Below are 6178 nucleotides of genomic sequence, written 5' to 3'. Positions count from 1 at the left end.
ACACCTCCCAAAAATGCCGGCATTTTAGGCGTCATTCTGGTTATTACGGCGGTTTTTAAAAAAGCGTTACAATTACCTGTGGATAATACGGCGGTTTGTTGTTGTTTAAAATGACAATTTTTAACCGTTTTTACCAGGATTTAATAGCATCATTCTTGTTTAAAATGGCAGTTTCTAACCGCTATTTTTACTTGGGTTTAATGGCATTCTTTTTGTTTAAAATGGTGTTTCTAACCACCGTTTTTACCTGGGTTTAATGGCACCCTTTTTGTTTAAAATGACATTTTCAACCGCCGTTTTTACCAGGTTTAATGGCATCCCTTTTGTTTAAAATGACATTTTCTAACCGCCGTTTTTATTAGGATATAATGACACCATTTTTGTTTAAAATAGCGATTTTTAACCATCATTTTTACTTAAGTATGATGACAATTTTATACTTTTTAAAATGAGATTGAAACTACCTATTTAAAGTGACATTTTTAAAACTCAAACTTTAAAATCTCATAATGACCAAAAGGTATAACCTTAAATCAAACATCATAACAAGATTTTTAATTCATACATGGTCTCCAAAAATCAAAAGTCATAATCCAAAAACAAAGTATCAAAAATAAACATTTTTCAGTAATTCATCTTAACATATATATATCATCCTTAATACATAAAATCTTTATCATGCAAGATCATGCTTCTTTATTGCTCGCTCCAGAAGACCTACTTTCTAAATCTCTAGTGATGGAATCTCACTTTCTTGATCCAATCCCTACAACAAAAATATAATTATGATCACAATAAAAAAGGATAGAAAACTGAATCTAAAACTATTAATATGAAATTATTCAATCATCAAAGTTTTATATATGCAGATATCAAATATGTATATACATTATCGCTGTAGAAGATAAAACCTATGATATGTTTTGAGTCTGTTTTGGCTAAAAGGTTATGTTGCATAAAAGGTGAAGCAGACAACTTCGTACAAGTATACAACACCTGCACAATATCCTTTATGATTCTTATCAAACTACTTCTTGGAAAGGAATTTCATTAGAAATAAATTTCAAGCACAAAACTAATGAAAGTAGAATGGAAATACTAAGAACATTAATGTCTACAGTACAAAACTATAGATAATACAGATGATAAATATTCGAGATAGATGGAGACTAAGTTGGACATAACATAATAGAAGTTATTACATCTAAATCAATTACAGAAAATAAAGATGCAATAAGGATACAAATGGTGAAATAAAACATGATGCAATAAATTACACACAAAAAAATAGGACCTGAAGTCCTGAACAGCAATCAAAGATATATATTAGACATGAGATGGAGTAAAATGATGTTCAGACAAAATAAAGCGTGGGAACAAGACTAAAGAAAAGAGGAGCTTACTTACAGAACCTTCCTTTAGGCAGAGTTGGAATGAGATACTAAATATTTAACAAATATATATATATATATATAAAGGAAGGAACAGGGTGCACACCCAACATGAATGTAGCACAAAATGAAAATTCCATTATCATGAAATGTACAATGATACCCAATGGGATATAACAGAAGCATGAGTAAATAAAATGACTCTTCTGGGATATGTAAGGAGACATAAAATTAGAGGCTGAAGCTAATGGACTTTCTCTCTTATTTGGAACAAGTATCTGATTTTTCCTAAGGCTATTCTCATCCCAGCAACATTGGTGTAGAGTAGGTCAAGAATGGAAGTCTCATAGATGGCACTCTTAGAACATTGAAATCAATTACCTTGTTAAGCTCAGAATTATTAGAGCCAAGTAATTTTTCCTTCCACTTTTTGACATCAAATTCTCCTAATACAGCACAACATATGCAAAAATTAATGTGTGAAAGGGAGAAGATTCACAAACCAAAATAGTTCACTAAATAATTGGATTAGAAAGATGTATTTCTTAAGGGTTAAAAGTCATAAATTTGAATTTTTGAGTACTAAATATGGAATCAAGATCTGTGTTTAATTACCCAGTTCAATCTTAATCAAATTAATTAAATTGTATTTCATACGAGAATATATGAGAATAATCTAAGTCAAAAATGATGTCCAAACAACATGAGAATTGCCAAAGAAGTGATAGAAACATAATTAAGAGTTGTTAGTTTCACCAGATTATATCCAATTGGAAGACTAAGCACTTTAACTAATTTGGTAATTCCAGTTGTAACATAATGGTAGCTTTCAATACAAACTCATAAAGTAATAATAATTAATAAAGCATGATTCTTACAACCGTCCCCTGATTTTTCAATTTATTTCCAAAAAGGGTGACGTGGCTTTCAAATAATGAAACAATTTGGGGAGAAAAAATAAAAAATAAAAAATACTTAAAAGAATAAAAACTAAAAGAATAAATTATTCTTTGTAACCATGAAAGATACAGACGCTGACAAATGTACCCATATAAGAATAAAACGACAATTGTAACCACGAAAGATGGCTTCCATGTGCCAAGAGTACCCTAACGAATCAATTATGTAACCAACGTCTAGGTACTCTTGGCACACGGAAGTCATTTTTCGTGGTTACAATTGTCGTTTTATTCTTATATGGGTACATTTGTCAGCATCTGTATCTTTTATGGGTATAAATGGTAATTTATTCAAACTAAAAAGGAAAAATGGATGTGGATGCATGGGAAGAATATGAACTACTTCAAGAAAAGTATTAATATTTTTATTTTTGAATATGATTAAGTTATTATTTGAAACGTTGAAAATATATTTAAGAGTTAAGACATTTATTAAATTGTATTTCATGCGCTAAAATATAAAAATTAATCAAAGATTAATAAGTTCATGTATAAAGTACATTGAGGTCATTAACAAAATCTTTCTAGCACCAAATTCAATACTTAGAAGGTGGAACCTACTTAGAAGGTGGTCCGCAGCAACCAGCTTCAATTGGGATCAATTTAGTTAATTTATATTGTTTAAGAGACTGCAAAATATCAACAAAATTATAATACATACGAGATAAGATCCACATGACAAGTACATAATTATTGGAACACAAATACTGTGACCTTTCAGCCCAAGTATAGGCATTGCACGATCAGCTAAGAATGAAACAAGTCCACATACAAAAAGCCAATTCAATACCCAACGAGTGGTAAGTACATAGAATGTGTGGCATGACATTTTTTAATAATTATGCTATTTATATGCACTGTTAAATAGAAACTCAATTCAATAACTGAACCACTGATGATTAAAGAGCACAAAACTAACCAGTTGATCAAATTATGAAACCAAACTTACAAAGAGAATCATTATGAAGAAATACATAATTCATAGAAAAGATAGTTAATTACTCAAAAGGGGAGAACATGAATAGTGTTATTATATATTAGGCTTTAGCCATTAATTAACTACATGCATTTACTATCTCCCTAACTTCCCTTTATATTGGAGCTTGCGTGACATTAACATACTTAGTTACATACACACACATATATTGAAATGAAAATCAAAGTCCATCTCATGAAAACGATATGTGACTGGGGCAAAGTCAAATCACTACGAATATTTCCAAATTTTATTCAAGAGTTGAAACCGAGAGACCGAATTTAACTATGTATCTTGGTTGAAGCTCTCTTGGTTGAACTTCAAAGTGGGGATTGCATCAAGCATAACAGAATGATGTTCTGGCTATCATAAACAATGAAAAAATAAAATCTAAATCACCCACCCTGAACAGATAAACAAGTAAAATAAACAAAACTACCACTTAGGTATAAACTAAACTACTAATTAGGCAAAGAATAATCTCATCAACTTGAATTATATGATATATGCAAATAAAAATTTAATAATAATCAAGATCCTTAGAAACAAACTTTTTGCTTTCTTGTCCTGAAGTGCATTACTCTCAGCCCTTTTTTACCATCTCAAAATAGGTAAAACTATTTTGCCAATGAGATTTTGACACAAGTAAAATACTTCTGATACAAAAATTAATAGCAGAGCATATCCTTCAAGGTGAAATGGACTACATGGATTAGATAATGATATGAAATACGGCTAATAGGCTCCAAATACAATTTATATACAAGGAAAGTGTAATTGGAAGACTAAATTAATGCAATAAGCATTACAAGATATAAGCCCTAATAAATATAAATTTACTCTTCCACGTGTTTCATAAATCATGATTCAGCTACAACAAATAGATTCCATTATAGCATGTAACATACTTTCGAATGGGAAATCAAAGCTAATCACAACATACCTAACATTCATAAGATACTAGAAGAACCATACTTTAAAGTGCTGAATGTCTCGATACCTCTGAATATGATATAAATGATGTTCATAAATAATAAACAAATAATTGAACGTATACCAAGCTCCTTTATTCATGATACAGAACACTATCATCTAAACAATTTAAGTAAGTTTCTCACCAAAGGATGCAGCGGCAGCACATGACAATAGAGCCAAGTTTATATTCAGAACAATAATCTAGGAACCATGAACAAATAATACATAGTATAAAACGGATGAAACTCAAACTCATGTTCACAAATGGATGAAAACTGAAACGGAAAATACAATCCCTAACATAACATAAATGAGACCTTTGGAAGAGCGAGGGACGACGGCAAAGGCACGAAGTAGAAGAATGGATGAACATTGGTGACGACAGCACAACGAGAGCAGCAGAACACAAATTGCAGAGGAACGTTGTCGGTGGCGCAAACTGCGAAACTGACTTATCCACTCGCGATGAATCCTCGCAAACGGCCTAAAAAGAGAGACTCGTCACAGAGGAAGGAAAGGAGAGGAAAGGAAGGAACGAAAGCTGACGTAGATCATCAGAAAGGAAGGCGTTGACGATTTTGGCGAAGAAGACACAAAGGACGGTAATGAGAGGAAGCTGGAGGAGACGTCACCAGAGAAAATCACCGCTGTAGGAGATGTCACCGAAGGAGATCGATGCTGGAGGACGGAGATGTCATTGGAGAAGATTATCGGAGAACGCAAGAGGATCGGAGATCGTCGCACAGGCCATCCAGGAGCAACAGCATCACGACGTAGTGTTTCAAAGAAGTAAGGGTTTCTGAAATTAGGGATTGATAATTCTTCTTTTATTCCTAGGTGATAATGGCGGTTCAAAACCGCCATAATTATCAAAACCGCCACAAATCCAAAAATCAATTATGGCAGCAATGGAAACAGCGTAATATAAATGTCATTTTAACCTTTTTTTTGTAGTGTGTGTTTACTTAAAAAGAAAAAAATAGAAAAGATTGAGAAAAGAACATGTAGCATAAAAGAAAAAAGAGAGAGAAAAAAACTAACATAATAAATGACATAAAAATTCTATAAATATGCTTATTGAAAGCTTCTCTTAGAAATTTAATAATAAAATCAAATCTACAGTTAAAAATAATAATAAATTTATTCTATTTATTTATTATAATTTAAATTATAAATGATTCAAATTCAAATTAAAAGAAGTAATTTTGAAACAACCAATACCTAATATATGTACTCATATTCCTCTTCTTTTTGAAATTTTTAAATACATAAAAATATATAAAATATTTTTTTTAAATGAAATTTTTAAATAAAGATATGTATAGCAATTTTTGTTATAAAATTTTTATAAAGTTAATTAAATTAAATTTTTTTTTATTTTTAATATTAAAATAATAAAAATAAAAAATAATAATTTTATTTATTTTTAAAATATAAAATTATTCATTAATAATAATATATAATTTATAATTAAATTAAAATATTTATATTAAATTTAACTTGGTTAACATGTGGCCATTTGCTAATTTTTTTAATGCACTATCCTAGACATATTTCATAAAAAACAACGATTAATTTTCACTTGCCTTTCAAATGATGTTTTCTTTTTATTAGATACAAGAGTAGCAATAACATCAACAACAATAACAATTGTCCAAGGAAGAAGCTTGGAGCAAAAATTGCAATCATAATTTTTTTAGAGGAATTTTTGAACCAATTAATCATGTTTTTATAGACTAACAAGAAGCCTCATCTTTATTTATAGTAAAGTTTTTCAATTGAGACATGATATTGGAGATGTAGCCATTATAATATAAGATTGCTAGTATGTGGTCATCTTCCTAAAGTTGATATCCTATTCCAAGAAGAGAATTACT

General features: G+C 30.2%; 1 long non-coding RNA gene across 1 annotated transcript; it reads right to left on the bottom strand.

Moving 5' to 3' along the window:
• Nucleotides 1-510: 510 nt before the first annotated feature.
• On the bottom strand, nucleotides 511-5239 carry LOC112797241 (uncharacterized). Its single transcript, XR_003199691.3, has 2 exons — nucleotides 4619-5239; nucleotides 511-766 (listed from the first exon to the last, which is right to left on the bottom strand). It is a non-coding gene; the product is annotated as an uncharacterized lncRNA (long non-coding RNA).
• Nucleotides 5240-6178: the final 939 nt, after the last annotated feature.

The sequence above is a fragment of the Arachis hypogaea genome, chromosome 4 (assembly GCF_003086295.3).
Source record: "Arachis hypogaea cultivar Tifrunner chromosome 4, arahy.Tifrunner.gnm2.J5K5, whole genome shotgun sequence".
In the NCBI taxonomy this organism is placed as follows: domain Eukaryota; kingdom Viridiplantae; phylum Streptophyta; class Magnoliopsida; order Fabales; family Fabaceae; genus Arachis; species Arachis hypogaea.
Note: the sequence above shows the minus strand (reverse complement) of the source record. Positions and strands in the feature narration are given on the sequence as shown.